This window comes from Hippopotamus amphibius, chromosome 2 (genome assembly GCF_030028045.1).
Source record: "Hippopotamus amphibius kiboko isolate mHipAmp2 chromosome 2, mHipAmp2.hap2, whole genome shotgun sequence".
Taxonomy (NCBI): domain Eukaryota; kingdom Metazoa; phylum Chordata; class Mammalia; order Artiodactyla; family Hippopotamidae; genus Hippopotamus; species Hippopotamus amphibius.
The window spans coordinates 120,793,098-120,812,020 of NC_080187.1; positions in this window are offsets into that span (position 1 = coordinate 120,793,098).

The following is an 18,923-nucleotide window of genomic DNA, read 5'->3' on the forward strand; positions in this document are numbered from 1 at the left end:
CAGCAAGGGGAGGTTTCAGGCAGCTAAGGGCCAGCAGGCATCCTGCTTGCAAGTGGGGTCATGACTGTTTTGTGCTCAGGCCCCAGTGGCCACGTGCACACACAGCCTCTGGACCTGCAGCGTCCCAGCAGGGCAAGAGACACACAGGCAACACCCTGGGGCCTCCTCGAATGAATGGTAATCCATCAAGGTCCTGCTGGCTGGCAGTGGCCTAGGCCTGCACAGGCCCTAGGGAGGCCGTGCTGAGGCTGGGATGGGTCCCATCCTAGCAGGGCCCAGGGCAAGCCTGGGACTGGAGGCCAGGCTGCAGGCTCATTCCAGCTAGGGCCTGGTGCAGAGAGCCTTCAGCTGCGACTTCCAGGGGGAATGGTCAGCGCAGTGGCTTTTGCCTGCAATCCATGAGCCTCACTCGATCTGCCCTGCCTGTGCGACCCACACTCCCTAGAAGTGTGTTCCTGAGGCAGTTGGACAGTTGGGGAAGTGGAGGCTCACCCAGCATGGGAGGCCTGCCTAGAACATTGCTCTGGGTACAAAGACGGTTCCCTGCACCTCTGGCCCTGGGGAGAGATTTTCTGCACACAGGAGACACTTGGCACACACAGGGTTTCCCCATGGAAAGCACTGTGAGAGAGAGTCGCCGCCAGGGATGCATGGCACTCTCCCATCGAAGCCCTCCATGCAGCAGGCTGTCATCAATTCGGCTGCTTCCCTTGGTGGCTGGAGAGACTTCAGCTCCTCTGGAGGCTCTGGGTCAATTGTCACTCCCCTTCGAGGAAATGAGGCTTGTGAGTTGAGGTCCTTGTGAAGAAGGGCAAGCAGCATGCTCCGTGCAATGAGACGCACGTGTGGTGTGAGAGGCTTGGCAGCAGAGAAGAAGCAAGAGGGGCAGCCAGAGAGGGGATGTGCATGCAGCTTGAAGGCCCCAGATCTCCTGCATCCCAGCCAGGGAATGCCGGCTCTGCCCACCAGGTCCCATTCACAAGTGGGCCCCCAGCTTGTGGATCTGCCCTTTCCCAGCCATGAAACCACACACAGGCTGCACCCTGAGCCCTGCCAAGGGTGAACTTTGCTCCCCGCATGGGATGAATGGCACGACTGTGTTAGGGGACAGAAGGCCCTAGGAGGCCTTCAGGGAGCTGCCATGGCATAGCAGTGCTCAGGCAAAAGCACTCTGCTTTCTGTAGGCTGGAAGAACCCTGCAGTATCTACTTGAGGCAGAGAGAGTTCAGCTAGACTATCCATGGCTGAAGGCAAAGCAGAGAGTTTTTTGGTGGAGCGCTGGCACCATCTGTTGGCCGACAAGCATGGGAGGAGAAGCCTCTCTCCAAATGAGTTCCTGAGGAGCTTTCCAAGCAGGAGGCACGCTGGCTCCAAAAGCTTCGAGAGTTCTGCTTAGGACTACCCTCCGGCAACAGAGTGGGTACCAAGGTCATGTGTTTTGGAAGGTTCTCAGAAACCACAGGGGAGGCTTTGGGCACCCAGTGCTCTCCGATGGAAAACGCTGCAGGGCCGAGCATCCATGAACTCCTCCAAGGCTTTGGATGGGAAAGATATCCATAGCAGAAGGCTCTCTGCCAAGTGCTGCAGGCCTTTGTGGATTGCGAAGCTGCAGCTGCCTTGCAGGCTTCTGGTCTAGGGGCGTGTGTGCCCCGGTCCACAATGCGTTAGGAGGAGCTCCTAGCAAGGGGCGAGCAAGCACCTCGTTTCCTTGGCATAGACTGGCCTGTGCACACAGAAGCCTGCCAGCAGTGAAGACAAGGCAGACAGCAAGGGGGGGTGGCAGGCGGCTATGGGCCGGCAGGCGTCCTGCTTGAAAGTGGGGCCATGACTGTTTTGTGCTCAGGCCCCAGTGGCCACGTGCACACACAGCCTCTGGACCTGCAGCATCCCAGCAGTGCAAGAGACACACAGGCAACACCCTGGGTCCTTCTCAAATGAACAGCGCTCCAACAAGGTCCTCCTGGCTGGCAGTGGCCTAGGCCTGCACGGGCCCTAGGGTGGCCGTGCTGAGGCTGGGATGGGTCCTGACCAAGCAGGGCCCAGGGCAAGCCTGGGACTGGAGGCCAGGCTGCAGGCTCATTCCAGCTAGGGCCTGGTGCAGAGAGCCTTCAGCTGCGACTTCCAGGGGGAATGGTCAGCGCAGTGGCTTTTGCCTGCAATCCACGTTCCTCACTCGAGCCGCCCTGCCTGTGCGACCCACACTCCCTAGAAATGTGTTCCTGAGGCAGTTGGACAGTTGGGGAAGTGGAGGCTCACGCACCATGGGAGGCCTTCCTCGAACATTGCTCTGTGTCCAAAGAGGATTCCCTGCACTTCTGGTGCTGGGGAGAGATTTTCTGCACACAGGAGACACTTGGCACACACAATGTTTCCCCATGGAAAGCACTGTGAGAGAGAGTCGCCACCAGGGTTGCATGGCACTCTCCCATCGAAGCCCTCCATGCAGCAGGCTGTCATAGACTCGGCTGCTGCCCTTGTTGTTTGGAGAGTCTGCAGCTCCTCTGGAGGCTCTGGAGCATTTCGCAGACCCCTCCAAGGAAATGAGGCTTGTGGGATGAGCTCCTTGCAAAGAATGGCAAGCATCCTGCTCCTTTCGATGAGACACACGTGTGGGGAGAGAGGCTTGGCAGCAGAGGAGAAGCAAGAGGGCAGCCAGGGAGGAGATGTGCACACAGCTTGCAGGCCCCAGAGCTCCTGCTTTGCAAGCAGGGAATGACAGCTCGGCCCATCAGGCCCCATTCACATGTGGGCACCCAGCTTCCAGATCTGCCCTTTCCCAACCATGAAACTACACCCAGGCTGCACCGTGTGCCCTGTCAAGGTGGACCATTGCTCGCCAGGTGGGCTGAATGGCATGACTGTGTCAGGGGAGAGAAGGCCCTAGGAGGCCTTCGGGGACCTGCCACAACATAGCAGTGCTCAGGCAAAGGCACTCTGCTTTCTGTAGGCTGGATGCACACTGGAGTTTCTGCTTGAGGCAAGGAGAGCTCAGCTAGGCGAACCCTGGCTGAAGGCAAAGCAGAGAGTTTTTTGGTGGAGCACTGGCACCATCTGCTGGCCGACAAGCATGGGAGCAGAAGCCTTGCTCCAAATGACTTCCTGAGGAGCTTTCCAAGCAGGAAGCACGCTGGCTCCAAAAGCTTAGAGAGTCTTGCTTAGGACTACCCTCCGGCAACAGACTGGGTGCCAAGGGCATGTGGGTTGGAGGGTGCTCGGAAGCCACAGGGGAGGTTTTGGGCACCCAGAGCTCTCCGATGGAAAACACTGCAGGCCCGAGCATCCATGAACTCCTGCAAGGCTTTGGAGTGGGAAAGCTGTGCATAGCAGAAGGCTCCCTGCCAAGTGCTGCAGGACTTTGTGGATGGTGAAGCTGCAGCTGCCTTGCAGGCTTCTGGTCCAGGGGCGTGTGTGCCCCAGACCAGAATGCATTAGCAGGACCTCCTAGCAAGCGGCATGCAAGCACCCAGTTTCCTTGGCCTAGACTTGCCTGTGCACACCCAGGCCTGTCAGCAGTGAAGACAGCGCAGACAGCAAGGGGAGGTTTCAGGCAGCTAAGGGCCAGCAGGCATCCTGCTTGCAAGTGGGGTCATGACTGTTTTGTGCTCAGGCCCCAGTGGCCACGTGCACACACAGCCTCTGGACCTGCAGCGTCCCAGCAGGGCAAGAGACACACAGGCAACACCCTGGGGCCTCCTCGAATGAATGGTAATCCATCAAGGTCCTGCTGGCTGGCAGTGGCCTAGGCCTGCACAGGCCCTAGGGAGGCCGTGCTGAGGCTGGGATGGGTCCCATCCTAGCAGGGCCCAGGGCAAGCCTGGGACTGGAGGCCAGGCTGCAGGCTCATTCCAGCTAGGGCCTGGTGCAGAGAGCCTTCAGCTGCGACTTCCAGGGGGAATGGTCAGCGCAGTGGCTTTTGCCTGCAATCCATGAGCCTCACTCGATCTGCCCTGCCTGTGCGACCCACACTCCCTAGAAGTGTGTTCCTGAGGCAGTTGGACAGTTGGGGAAGTGGAGGCTCACCCAGCATGGGAGGCCTGCCTAGAACATTGCTCTGGGTACAAAGACGGTTCCCTGCACCTCTGGCCCTGGGGAGAGATTTTCTGCACACAGGAGACACTTGGCACACACAGGGTTTCCCCATGGAAAGCACTGTGAGAGAGAGTCGCCGCCAGGGATGCATGGCACTCTCCCATCGAAGCCCTCCATGCAGCAGGCTGTCATCAATTCGGCTGCTTCCCTTGGTGGCTGGAGAGACTTCAGCTCCTCTGGAGGCTCTGGGTCAATTGTCACTCCCCTTCGAGGAAATGAGGCTTGTGAGTTGAGGTCCTTGTGAAGAAGGGCAAGCAGCATGCTCCGTGCAATGAGACGCACGTGTGGTGTGAGAGGCTTGGCAGCAGAGAAGAAGCAAGAGGGGCAGCCAGAGAGGGGATGTGCATGCAGCTTGAAGGCCCCAGATCTCCTGCATCCCAGCCAGGGAATGCCGGCTCTGCCCACCAGGTCCCATTCACAAGTGGGCCCCCAGCTTGTGGATCTGCCCTTTCCCAGCCATGAAACCACACACAGGCTGCACCCTGAGCCCTGCCAAGGGTGAACTTTGCTCCCCGCATGGGATGAATGGCACGACTGTGTTAGGGGACAGAAGGCCCTAGGAGGCCTTCAGGGAGCTGCCATGGCATAGCAGTGCTCAGGCAAAAGCACTCTGCTTTCTGTAGGCTGGAAGAACCCTGCAGTATCTACTTGAGGCAGAGAGAGTTCAGCTAGACTATCCATGGCTGAAGGCAAAGCAGAGAGTTTTTTGGTGGAGCGCTGGCACCATCTGTTGGCCGACAAGCATGGGAGGAGAAGCCTCTCTCCAAATGAGTTCCTGAGGAGCTTTCCAAGCAGGAGGCACGCTGGCTCCAAAAGCTTCGAGAGTTCTGCTTAGGACTACCCTCCGGCAACAGAGTGGGTACCAAGGTCATGTGTTTTGGAAGGTTCTCAGAAACCACAGGGGAGGCTTTGGGCACCCAGTGCTCTCCGATGGAAAACGCTGCAGGGCCGAGCATCCATGAACTCCTCCAAGGCTTTGGATGGGAAAGATATCCATAGCAGAAGGCTCTCTGCCAAGTGCTGCAGGCCTTTGTGGATTGCGAAGCTGCAGCTGCCTTGCAGGCTTCTGGTCTAGGGGCGTGTGTGCCCCGGTCCACAATGCGTTAGGAGGAGCTCCTAGCAAGGGGCGAGCAAGCACCTCGTTTCCTTGGCATAGACTGGCCTGTGCACACAGAAGCCTGCCAGCAGTGAAGACAAGGCAGACAGCAAGGGGGGGTGGCAGGCGGCTATGGGCCGGCAGGCGTCCTGCTTGAAAGTGGGGCCATGACTGTTTTGTGCTCAGGCCCCAGTGGCCACGTGCACACACAGCCTCTGGACCTGCAGCATCCCAGCAGTGCAAGAGACACACAGGCAACACCCTGGGTCCTTCTCAAATGAACAGCGCTCCAACAAGGTCCTCCTGGCTGGCAGTGGCCTAGGCCTGCACGGGCCCTAGGGTGGCCGTGCTGAGGCTGGGATGGGTCCTGACCAAGCAGGGCCCAGGGCAAGCCTGGGACTGGAGGCCAGGCTGCAGGCTCATTCCAGCTAGGGCCTGGTGCAGAGAGCCTTCAGCTGCGACTTCCAGGGGGAATGGTCAGCGCAGTGGCTTTTGCCTGCAATCCACGTTCCTCACTCGAGCCGCCCTGCCTGTGCGACCCACACTCCCTAGAAATGTGTTCCTGAGGCAGTTGGACAGTTGGGGAAGTGGAGGCTCACGCACCATGGGAGGCCTTCCTCGAACATTGCTCTGTGTCCAAAGAGGATTCCCTGCACTTCTGGTGCTGGGGAGAGATTTTCTGCACACAGGAGACACTTGGCACACACAATGTTTCCCCATGGAAAGCACTGTGAGAGAGAGTCGCCGCCAGGGTTGCATGGCACTCTCCCATCGAAGCCCTCCATGCAGCAGGCTGTCATAGACTTGGCTGCTGCCCTTGTTGTTTGGAGAGTCTGCAGCTCCTCTGGAGGCTCTGGAGCATTTCGCAGACCCCTCCAAGGAAATGAGGCTTGTGGGATGAGCTCCTTGCAAAGAATGGCAAGCATCCTGCTCCTTTCGATGAGACACACGTGTGGGGAGAGAGGCTTGGCAGCAGAGGAGAAGCAAGAGGGCAGCCAGGGAGGAGATGTGCACACAGCTTGCAGGCCCCAGAGCTCCTGCTTTGCAAGCAGGGAATGACAGCTCGGCCCATCAGGCCCCATTCACATGTGGGCACCCAGCTTCCAGATCTGCCCTTTCCCAACCATGAAACTACACCCAGGCTGCACCGTGTGCCCTGTCAAGGTGGACCATTGCTCGCCAGGTGGGCTGAATGGCATGACTGTGTCAGGGGAGAGAAGGCCCTAGGAGGCCTTCGGGGACCTGCCACAACATAGCAGTGCTCAGGCAAAGGCACTCTGCTTTCTGTAGGCTGGATGCACACTGGAGTTTCTGCTTGAGGCAAGGAGAGCTCAGCTAGGCGAACCCTGGCTGAAGGCAAAGCAGAGAGTTTTTTGGTGGAGCACTGGCACCATCTGCTGGCCGACAAGCATGGGAGCAGAAGCCTTGCTCCAAATGAGTTCCTGAGGAGCTTTCCAAGCAGGAAGCACGCTGGCTCCAAAAGCTTAGAGAGTCTTGCTTAGGACTACCCTCCGGCAACAGACTGGGTGCCAAGGGCATGTGGGTTGGAGGGTGCTCGGAAGCCACAGGGGAGGTTTTGGGCACCCAGAGCTCTCCGATGGAAAACACTGCAGGCCCGAGCATCCATGAACTCCTGCAAGGCTTTGGAGTGGGAAAGCTGTGCATAGCAGAAGGCTCCCTGCCAAGTGCTGCAGGACTTTGTGGATGGTGAAGCTGCAGCTGCCTTGCAGGCTTCTGGTCCAGGGGCGTGTGTGCCCCAGACCAGAATGCATTAGCAGGACCTCCTAGCAAGCGGCATGCAAGCACCCAGTTTCCTTGGCCTAGACTTGCCTGTGCACACCCAGGCCTGTCAGCAGTGAAGACAGTGCAGACAGCAAGGGGAGGTTTCAGGCAGCTAAGGGCCAGCAGGCATCCTGCTTGCAAGTGGGGTCATGACTGTTTTGTGCTCAGGCCCCAGTGGCCACGTGCACACACAGCCTCTGGACCTGCAGCGTCCCAGCAGGGCAAGAGACACACAGGCAACACCCTGGGGCCTCCTCGAATGAATGGTAATCCATCAAGGTCCTGCTGGCTGGCAGTGGCCTAGGCCTGCACAGGCCCTAGGGAGGCCGTGCTGAGGCTGGGATGGGTCCCATCCTAGCAGGGCCCAGGGCAAGCCTGGGACTGGAGGCCAGGCTGCAGGCTCATTCCAGCTAGGGCCTGGTGCAGAGAGCCTTCAGCTGCGACTTCCAGGGGGAATGGTCAGCGCAGTGGCTTTTGCCTGCAATCCATGAGCCTCACTCGATCTGCCCTGCCTGTGCGACCCACACTCCCTAGAAGTGTGTTCCTGAGGCAGTTGGACAGTTGGGGAAGTGGAGGCTCACCCAGCATGGGAGGCCTGCCTAGAACATTGCTCTGGGTACAAAGACGGTTCCCTGCACCTCTGGCCCTGGGGAGAGATTTTCTGCACACAGGAGACACTTGGCACACACAGGGTTTCCCCATGGAAAGCACTGTGAGAGAGAGTCGCCGCCAGGGATGCATGGCACTCTCCCATCGAAGCCCTCCATGCAGCAGGCTGTCATCAATTCGGCTGCTTCCCTTGGTGGCTGGAGAGACTTCAGCTCCTCTGGAGGCTCTGGGTCAATTGTCACTCCCCTTCGAGGAAATGAGGCTTGTGAGTTGAGGTCCTTGTGAAGAAGGGCAAGCAGCATGCTCCGTGCAATGAGACGCACGTGTGGTGTGAGAGGCTTGGCAGCAGAGAAGAAGCAAGAGGGGCAGCCAGAGAGGGGATGTGCATGCAGCTTGAAGGCCCCAGATCTCCTGCATCCCAGCCAGGGAATGCCGGCTCTGCCCACCAGGTCCCATTCACAAGTGGGCCCCCAGCTTGTGGATCTGCCCTTTCCCAGCCATGAAACCACACACAGGCTGCACCCTGAGCCCTGCCAAGGGTGAACTTTGCTCCCCGCATGGGATGAATGGCACGACTGTGTTAGGGGACAGAAGGCCCTAGGAGGCCTTCAGGGAGCTGCCATGGCATAGCAGTGCTCAGGCAAAAACACTCTGCTTTCTGTAGGCTGGAAGAACCCTGCAGTATCTACTTGAGGCAGAGAGAGTTCAGCTAGACTATCCATGACTGAAGGCAAAGCAGAGAGTTTTTTGGTGGAGCGCTGGCACCATCTGTTGGCCGACAAGCATGGGAGGAGAAGCCTCTCTCCAAATGAGTTCCTGAGGAGTTTTCCAAGCAGGAGGCACGCTGGCTCCAAAAGCTTCGAGAGTTCTGCTTAGGACTACCCTCCGGCAACAGAGTGGGTACCAAGGTCATGTGTTTTGGAAGGTTCTCAGAAACCACAGGGGAGGCTTTGGGCACCCAGTGCTCTCCGATGGAAAACGCTGCAGGGCCGAGCATCCATGAACTCCTCCAAGGCTTTGGATGGGAAAGATATCCATAGCAGAAGGCTCTCTGCCAAGTGCTGCAGGCCTTTGTGGATTGCGAAGCTGCAGCTGCCTTGCAGGCTTCTGGTCTAGGGGCGTGTGTGCCCCGGTCCACAATGCGTTAGGAGGAGCTCCTAGCAAGGGGCGAGCAAGCACCTCGTTTCCTTGGCATAGACTGGCCTGTGCACACAGAAGCCTGCCAGCAGTGAAGACAACGCAGACAGCAAGGGGGGGTGGCAGGCGGCTATGGGCCGGCAGGCGTCCTGCTTGAAAGTGGGGCCATGACTGTTTTGTGCTCAGGCCCCAGTGGCCACGTGCACACACAGCCTCTGGACCTGCAGCGTCCCAGCAGTGCAAGAGACACACAGGCAACACCCTGGGTCCTTCTCAAATGAACAGCGCTCCAACGAGGTCCTCCTGGCTGGCAGTGGCCTAGGCCTGCACGGGCCCTAGGGTGGCCGTGCTGAGGCTGGGATGGGTCCTGACCAAGCAGGGCCCAGGGCAAGCCTGGGACTGGAGGCCAGGCTGCAGGCTCATTCCAGCTAGGGCCTGGTGCAGAGAGCCTTCAGCTGCGACTTCCAGGGGGAATGGTCAGCGCAGTGGCTTTTGCCTGCAATCCACGTTCCTCACTCGAGCCGCCCTGCCTGTGCGACCCACACTCCCTAGAAATGTGTTCCTGAGGCAGTTGGACAGTTGGGGAAGTGGAGGCTCACGCACCATGGGAGGCCTTCCTCGAACATTGCTCTGTGTCCAAAGAGGATTCCCTGCACTTCTGGTGCTGGGGAGAGATTTTCTGCACACAGGAGACACTTGGCACACACAATGTTTCCCCATGGAAAGCACTGTGAGAGAGAGTCGCCGCCAGGGTTGCATGGCACTCTCCCATCGAAGCCCTCCATGCAGCAGGCTGTCATAGACTCGGCTGCTGCCCTTGTTGTTTGGAGAGTCTGCAGCTCCTCTGGAGGCTCTGGAGCATTTCGCAGACCCCTCCAAGGAAATGAGGCTTGTGGGATGAGCTCCTTGCAAAGAATGGCAAGCATCCTGCTCCTTTCGATGAGACACACGTGTGGGGAGAGAGGCTTGGCAGCAGAGGAGAAGCAAGAGGGCAGCCAGGGAGGAGATGTGCACACAGCTTGCAGGCCCCAGAGCTCCTGCTTCGCAAGCAGGGAATGACAGCTCGGCCCATCAGGCCCCATTCACATGTGGGCACCCAGCTTCCAGATCTGCCCTTTCCCAACCATGAAACTACACCCAGGCTGCACCGTGTGCCCTGTCAAGGTGGACCATTGCTCGCCAGGTGGGCTGAATGGCATGACTGTGTCAGGGGAGAGAAGGCCCTAGGAGGCCTTCGGGGACCTGCCACAACATAGCAGTGCTCAGGCAAAGGCACTCTGCTTTCTGTAGGCTGGATGCACACTGGAGTTTCTGCTTGAGGCAAGGAGAGCTCAGCTAGGCGAACCCTGGCTGAAGGCAAAGCAGAGAGTTTTTTGGTGGAGCACTGGCACCATCTGCTGGCCGACAAGCATGGGAGCAGAAGCCTTGCTCCAAATGAGTTCCTGAGGAGCTTTCCAAGCAGGAAGCACGCTGGCTCCAAAAGCTTAGAGAGTCTTGCTTAGGACTACCCTGCGGCAACAGACTGGGTGCCAAGGGCATGTGGGTTGGAGGGTGCTCGGAAGCCACAGGGGAGGTTTTGGGCACCCAGAGCTCTCCGATGGAAAACACTGCAGGCCCGAGCATCCATGAACTCCTGCAAGGCTTTGGAGTGGGAAAGCTGTGCATAGCAGAAGGCTCCCTGCCAAGTGCTGCAGGACTTTGTGGATGGTGAAGCTGCAGCTGCCTTGCAGGCTTCTGGTCCAGGGGCGTGTGTGCCCCAGACCAGAATGCATTAGCAGGACCTCCTAGCAAGCGGCATGCAAGCACCCAGTTTCCTTGGCCTAGACTTGCCTGTGCACACCCAGGCCTGTCAGCAGTGAAGACAGCGCAGACAGCAAGCGGAGGTTTCAGGCAGCTAAGGGCCAGCAGGCATCCTGCTTGCAAGTGGGGTCATGACTGTTTTGTGCTCAGGCCCCAGTGGCCACGTGCACACACAGCCTCTGGACCTGCAGCGTCCCAGCAGGGCAAGAGACACACAGGCAACACCCTGGGGCCTCCTCGAATGAATGGTAATCCATCAAGGTCCTGCTGGCTGGCAGTGGCCTAGGCCTGCACAGGCCCTAGGGAGGCCGTGCTGAGGCTGGGATGGGTCCCATCCTAGCAGGGCCCAGGGCAAGCCTGGGACTGGAGGCCAGGCTGCAGGCTCATTCCAGCTAGGGCCTGGTGCAGAGAGCCTTCAGCTGCGACTTCCAGGGGGAATGGTCAGCGCAGTGGCTTTTGCCTGCAATCCATGAGCCTCACTCGATCTGCCCTGCCTGTGCGACCCACACTCCCTAGAAGTGTGTTCCTGAGGCAGTTGGACAGTTGGGGAAGTGGAGGCTCACCCAGCATGGGAGGCCTGCCTAGAACATTGCTCTGGGTACAAAGACGGTTCCCTGCACCTCTGGCCCTGGGGAGAGATTTTCTGCACACAGGAGACACTTGGCACACACAGGGTTTCCCCATGGAAAGCACTGTGAGAGAGAGTCGCCACCAGGGTTGCATGGCACTCTCCCATCGAAGCCCTCCATGCAGCAGGCTGTCATCAATTCGGCTGCTTCCCTTGGTGGCTGGAGAGACTTCAGCTCCTCTGGAGGCTCTGGGTCAATTGTCACTCCCCTTCGAGGAAATGAGGCTTGTGAGTTGAGGTCCTTGTGAAGAAGGGCAAGCAGCATGCTCCGTGCAATGAGACGCACGTGTGGTGTGAGAGGCTTGGCAGCAGAGAAGAAGCAAGAGGGGCAGCCAGAGAGGGGATGTGCATGCAGCTTGAAGGCCCCAGATCTCCTGCATCCCAGCCAGGGAATGCCGGCTCTGCCCACCAGGTCCCATTCACAAGTGGGCACCCAGCTTGTGGATCTGCCCTTTCCCAGCCATGAAACCACACACAGGCTGCACCCTGAGCCCTGCCAAGGGTGAACTTTGCTCCCCGCATGGGATGAATGGCACAACTGTGTTAGGGGACAGAAGGCCGTAGGAGGCCTTCAGGGAGCTGCCATGGCATAGCAGTGCTCAGGCAAAAGCACTCTGCTTTCTGTAGGCTGGAAGAACCCTGCAGTATCTACTTGAGGCAGAGAGAGTTCAGCTAGGCTATCCATGGCTGAAGGCAAAGCAGAGAGTTTTTTGGTGGAGCGCTGGCACCATCTGTTGGCCGACAAGCATGGGAGGAGAAGCCTCTCTCCAAATGAGTTCCTGAGGAGCTTTCCAAGCAGGAGGCACGCTGGCTCCAAAAGCTTCGAGAGTTCTGCTTAGGACTACCCTCCGGCAACAGAGTGGGTACCAAGGTCATGTGTTTTGGAAGGTTCTCAGAAACCACAGGGGAGGCTTTGGGCACCCAGTGCTCTCCGATGGAAAACGCTGCAGGGCCGAGCATCCATGAACTCCTCCAAGGCTTTGGATGGGAAAGATATCCATAGCAGAAGGCTCTCTGCCAAGTGCTGCATGCCTTTGTGGATTGCGAAGCTGCAGCTGCCTTGCAGGCTTCTGGTCTAGGGGCGTGTGTGCCCCGGTCCACAATGCGTTAGGAGGAGCTCCTAGCAAGGGGCGAGCAAGCACCTCGTTTCCTTGGCATAGACTGGCCTGTGCACACAGAAGCCTGCCAGCAGTGAAGACAACGCAGACAGCAAGGGGGGGTGGCAGGCGGCTATGGGCCGGCAGGCGTCCTGCTTGAAAGTGGGGCCATGACTGTTTTGTGCTCAGGCCCCAGTGGCCACGTGCACACACAGCCTCTGGACCTGCAGCGTCCCAGCAGTGCAAGAGACACACAGGCAACACCCTGGGTCCTTCTCAAATGAACAGCGCTCCAACGAGGTCCTCCTGGCTGGCAGTGGCCTAGGCCTGCACGGGCCCTAGGGTGGCCGTGCTGAGGCTGGGATGGGTCCTGACCAAGCAGGGCCCAGGGCAAGCCTGGGACTGGAGGCCAGGCTGCAGGCTCATTCCAGCTAGGGCCTGGTGCAGAGAGCCTTCAGCTGCGACTTCCGGGGGAATGGTCAGCGCAGTGGCTTTTGCCTGCAATCCACGTTCCTCACTCGAGCCGCCCTGCCTGTGCGACCCACACTCCCTAGAAATGTGTTCCTGAGGCAGTTGGACAGTTGGGGAAGTGGAGGCTCACGCACCATGGGAGGCCTTCCTCGAACATTGCTCTGTGTCCAAAGAGGATTCCCTGCACTTCTGGTGCTGGGGAGAGATTTTCTGCACACAGGAGACACTTGGCACACACAATGTTTCCCCATGGAAAGCACTGTGAGAGAGAGTCGCCGCCAGGGTTGCATGGCACTCTCCCATCGAAGCCCTCCATGCAGCAGGCTGTCATAGACTTGGCTGCTGCCCTTGTTGTTTGGAGAGTCTGCAGCTCCTCTGGAGGCTCTGGAGCATTTCGCAGACCCCTCCAAGGAAATGAGGCTTGTGGGATGAGCTCCTTGCAAAGAATGGCAAGCATCCTGCTCCTTTCGATGAGACACACGTGTGGGGAGAGAGGCTTGGCAGCAGAGGAGAAGCAAGAGGGCAGCCAGGGAGGAGATGTGCACACAGCTTGCAGGCCCCAGAGCTCCTGCTTTGCAAGCAGGGAATGACAGCTCGGCCCATCAGGCCCCATTCACATGTGGGCACCCAGCTTCCAGATCTGCCCTTTCCCAACCATGAAACTACACCCAGGCTGCACCGTGTGCCCTGTCAAGGTGGACCATTGCTCGCCAGGTGGGCTGAATGGCATGACTGTGTCAGGGGAGAGAAGGCCCTAGGAGGCCTTCGGGGACCTGCCACAACATAGCAGTGCTCAGGCAAAGGCACTCTGCTTTCTGTAGGCTGGATGCACACTGGAGTTTCTGCTTGAGGCAAGGAGAGCTCAGCTAGGCGAACCCTGGCTGAAGGCAAAGCAGAGAGTTTTTTGGTGGAGCACTGGCACCATCTGCTGGCCGACAAGCATGGGAGCAGAAGCCTTGCTCCAAATGAGTTCCTGAGGAGCTTTCCAAGCAGGAAGCACGCTGGCTCCAAAAGCTTAGAGAGTCTTGCTTAGGACTACCCTCCGGCAACAGACTGGGTGCCAAGGGCATGTGGGTTGGAGGGTGCTCGGAAGCCACAGGGGAGGTTTTGGGCACCCAGAGCTCTCCGATGGAAAACACTGCAGGCCCGAGCATCCATGAACTCCTGCAAGGCTTTGGAGTGGGAAAGCTGTGCATAGCAGAAGGCTCCCTGCCAAGTGCTGCAGGACTTTGTGGATGGTGAAGCTGCAGCTGCCTTGCAGGCTTCTGGTCCAGGGGCGTGTGTGCCCCAGACCAGAATGCATTAGCAGGACCTCCTAGCAAGCGGCATGCAAGCACCCAGTTTCCTTGGCCTAGACTTGCCTGTGCACACCCAGGCCTGTCAGCAGTGAAGACAGCGCAGACAGCAAGGGGAGGTTTCAGGCAGCTAAGGGCCAGCAGGCATCCTGCTTGCAAGTGGGGTCATGACTGTTTTGTGCTCAGGCCCCAGTGGCCACGTGCACACACAGCCTCTGGACCTGCAGCGTCCCAGCAGGGCAAGAGACACACAGGCAACACCCTGGGGCCTCCTCGAATGAATGGTAATCCATCAAGGTCCTGCTGGCTGGCAGTGGCCTAGGCCTGCACAGGCCCTAGGGAGGCCGTGCTGAGGCTGGGATGGGTCCCATCCTAGCAGGGCCCAGGGCAAGCCTGGGACTGGAGGCCAGGCTGCAGGCTCATTCCAGCTAGGGCCTGGTGCAGAGAGCCTTCAGCTGCGACTTCCAGGGGGAATGGTCAGCGCAGTGGCTTTTGCCTGCAATCCATGAGCCTCACTCGATCTGCCCTGCCTGTGCGACCCACACTCCCTAGAAGTGTGTTCCTGAGGCAGTTGGACAGTTGGGGAAGTGGAGGCTCACCCAGCATGGGAGGCCTGCCTAGAACATTGCTCTGGGTACAAAGACGGTTCCCTGCACCTCTGGCCCTGGGGAGAGATTTTCTGCACACAGGAGACACTTGGCACACACAGGGTTTCCCCATGGAAAGCACTGTGAGAGAGAGTCGCCGCCAGGGATGCATGGCACTCTCCCATCGAAGCCCTCCATGCAGCAGGCTGTCATCAATTCGGCTGCTTCCCTTGGTGGCTGGAGAGACTTCAGCTCCTCTGGAGGCTCTGGGTCAATTGTCACTCCCCTTCGAGGAAATGAGGCTTGTGAGTTGAGGTCCTTGTGAAGAAGGGCAAGCAGCATGCTCCGTGCAATGAGACGCACGTGTGGTGTGAGAGGCTTGGCAGCAGAGAAGAAGCAAGAGGGGCAGCCAGAGAGGGGATGTGCATGCAGCTTGAAGGCCCCAGATCTCCTGCATCCCAGCCAGGGAATGCCGGCTCTGCCCACCAGGTCCCATTCACAAGTGGGCCCCCAGCTTGTGGATCTGCCCTTTCCCAGCCATGAAACCACACACAGGCTGCACCCTGAGCCCTGCCAAGGGTGAACTTTGCTCCCCGCATGGGATGAATGGCACGACTGTGTTAGGGGACAGAAGGCCCTAGGAGGCCTTCAGGGAGCTGCCATGGCATAGCAGTGCTCAGGCAAAAGCACTCTGCTTTCTGTAGGCTGGAAGAACCCTGCAGTATCTACTTGAGGCAGAGAGAGTTCAGCTAGACTATCCATGGCTGAAGGCAAAGCAGAGAGTTTTTTGGTGGAGCGCTGGCACCATCTGTTGGCCGACAAGCATGGGAGGAGAAGCCTCTCTCCAAATGAGTTCCTGAGGAGCTTTCCAAGCAGGAGGCACGCTGGCTCCAAAAGCTTCGAGAGTTCTGCTTAGGACTACCCTCCGGCAACAGAGTGGGTACCAAGGTCATGTGTTTTGGAAGGTTCTCAGAAACCACAGGGGAGGCTTTGGGCACCCAGTGCTCTCCGATGGAAAACGCTGCAGGGCCGAGCATCCATGAACTCCTCCAAGGCTTTGGATGGGAAAGATATCCATAGCAGAAGGCTCTCTGCCAAGTGCTGCAGGCCTTTGTGGATTGCGAAGCTGCAGCTGCCTTGCAGGCTTCTGGTCTAGGGGCGTGTGTGCCCCGGTCCACAATGCGTTAGGAGGAGCTCCTAGCAAGGGGCGAGCAAGCACCTCGTTTCCTTGGCATAGACTGGCCTGTGCACACAGAAGCCTGCCAGCAGTGAAGACAACGCAGACAGCAAGGGGGGGTGGCAGGCGGCTATGGGCCGGCAGGCGTCCTGCTTGAAAGTGGGGCCATGACTGTTTTGTGCTCAGGCCCCAGTGGCCACGTGCACACACAGCCTCTGGACCTGCAGCGTCCCAGCAGTGCAAGAGACACACAGGCAACACCCTGGGTCCTTCTCAAATGAACAGCGCTCCAACGAGGTCCTCCTGGCTGGCAGTGGCCTAGGCCTGCACGGGCCCTAGGGTGGCCGTGCTGAGGCTGGGATGGGTCCTGACCAAGCAGGGCCCAGGGCAAGCCTGGGACTGGAGGCCAGGCTGCAGGCTCATTCCAGCTAGGGCCTGGTGCAGAGAGCCTTCAGCTGCGACTTCCAGGGGGAATGGTCAGCGCAGTGGCTTTTGCCTGCAATCCACGTTCCTCACTCGAGCCGCCCTGCCTGTGCGACCCACACTCCCTAGAAATGTGTTCCTGAGGCAGTTGGACAGTTGGGGAAGTGGAGGCTCACGCACCATGGGAGGCCTTCCTCGAACATTGCTCTGTGTCCAAAGAGGATTCCCTGCACTTCTGGTGCTGGGGAGAGATTTTCTGCACACAGGAGACACTTGGCACACACAATGTTTCCCCATGGAAAGCACTGTGAGAGAGAGTCGCCGCCAGGGTTGCATGGCACTCTCCCATCGAAGCCCTCCATGCAGCAGGCTGTCATAGACTCGGCTGCTGCCCTTGTTGTTTGGAGAGTCTGCAGCTCCTCTGGAGGCTCTGGAGCATTTCGCAGACCCCTCCAAGGAAATGAGGCTTGTGGGATGAGCTCCTTGCAAAGAATGGCAAGCATCCTGCTCCTTTCGATGAGACACACGTGTGGGGAGAGAGGCTTGGCAGCAGAGGAGAAGCAAGAGGGCAGCCAGGGAGGAGATGTGCACACAGCTTGCAGGCCCCAGAGCTCCTGCTTCGCAAGCAGGGAATGACAGCTCGGCCCATCAGGCCCCATTCACATGTGGGCACCCAGCTTCCAGATCTGCCCTTTCCCAACCATGAAACTACACCCAGGCTGCACCGTGTGCCCTGTCAAGGTGGACCATTGCTCGCCAGGTGGGCTGAATGGCATGACTGTGTCAGGGGAGAGAAGGCCCTAGGAGGCCTTCGGGGACCTGCCACAACATAGCAGTGCTCAGGCAAAGGCACTCTGCTTTCTGTAGGCTGGATGCACACTGGAGTTTCTGCTTGAGGCAAGGAGAGCTCAGCTAGGCGAACCCTGGCTGAAGGCAAAGCAGAGAGTTTTTTGGTGGAGCACTGGCACCATCTGCTGGCCGACAAGCATGGGAGCAGAAGCCTTGCTCCAAATGAGTTCCTGAGGAGCTTTCCAAGCAGGAAGCACGCTGGCTCCAAAAGCTTAGAGAGTCTTGCTTAGGACTACCCTGCGGCAACAGACTGGGTGCCAAGGGCATGTGGGTTGGAGGGTGCTCGGAAGCCACAGGGGAGGTTTTGGGCACCCAGAGCTCTCCGATGGAAAACACTGCAGGCCCGAGCATCCATGAACTCCTGCAAGGCTTTGGAGTGGGAAAGCTGTGCATAGCAGAAGGCTCCCTGCCAAGTGCTGCAGGACTTTGTGGATGGTGAAGCTGCAGCTGCCTTGCAGGCTTCTGGTCCAGGGGCGTGTGTGCCCCAGACCAGAATGCATTAGCAGGACCTCCTAGCAAGCGGCATGCAAGCACCCAGTTTCCTTGGCCTAGACTTGCCTGTGCACACCCAGGCCTGTCAGCAGTGAAGACAGCGCAGACAGCAAGCGGAGGTTTCAGGCAGCTAAGGGCCAGCAGGCATCCTGCTTGCAAGTGGGGTCATGACTGTTTTGTGCTCAGGCCCCAGTGGCCACGTGCACACACAGCCTCTGGACCTGCAGCGTCCCAGCAGGGCAAGAGACACACAGGCAACACCCTGGGGCCTCCTCGAATGAATGGTAATCCATCAAGGTCCTGCTGGCTGGCAGTGGCCTAGGCCTGCACAGGCCCTAGGGAGGCCGTGCTGAGGCTGGGATGGGTCCCATCCTAGCAGGGCCCAGGGCAAGCCTGGGACTGGAGGCCAGGCTGCAGGCTCATTCCAGCTAGGGCCTGGTGCAGAGAGCCTTCAGCTGCGACTTCCAGGGGGAATGGTCAGCGCAGTGGCTTTTGCCTGCAATCCATGAGCCTCACTCGATCTGCCCTGCCTGTGCGACCCACACTCCCTAGAAGTGTGTTCCTGAGGCAGTTGGACAGTTGGGGAAGTGGAGGCTCACGCACCATGGGAGGCCTTCCTCGAACATTGCTCTGTGTCCAAAGAGGATTCCCTGCACTTCTGGTGCTGGGGAGAGATTTTCTGCACACAGGAGACACTTGGCACACACAATGTTTCCCCATGGAAAGCACTGTGAGAGAGAGTCGCCGCCAGGGTTGCATGGCACTCTCCCATCGAAGCCCTCCATGCAGCAGGCTGTCATAGACTCGGCTGCTGCCCTTGTTGTTTGGAGAGTCTGCAGCTCCTCTGGAGGCTCTGGAGCATTTCGCAGACCCCTCCAAGGAAATGAGGCTTGTGGGATGAGCTCCTTGCAAAGAATGGCAAGCATCCTGCTCCTTTCGATGAGACACACGTGTGGGGAGAGAGGCTTGGCAGCAGAGGAGAAGCAAGAGGGCAGCCAGGGAGGAGATGTGCACACAGCTTGCAGGCCCCAGAGCTCCTGCTTCGCAAGCAGGGAATGACAGCTCGGCCCATCAGGCCCCATTCACATGTGGGCACCCAGCTTCCAGATCTGCCCTTTCCCAACCATGAAACTACACCCAGGCTGCACCGTGTGCCCTGTCAAGGTGGACCATTGCTCGCCAGGTGGGCTGAATGGCATGACTGTGTCAGGGGAGAGAAGGCCCTAGGAGGCCTTCGGGGACCTGCCACAACATAGCAGTGCTCAGGCAAAGGCACTCTGCTTTCTGTAGGCTGGATGCACACTGGAGTTTCTGCTTGAGGCAAGGAGAGCTCAGCTAGGCGAACCCTGGCTGAAGGCAAAGCAGAGAGTTTTTTGGTGGAGCACTGGCAC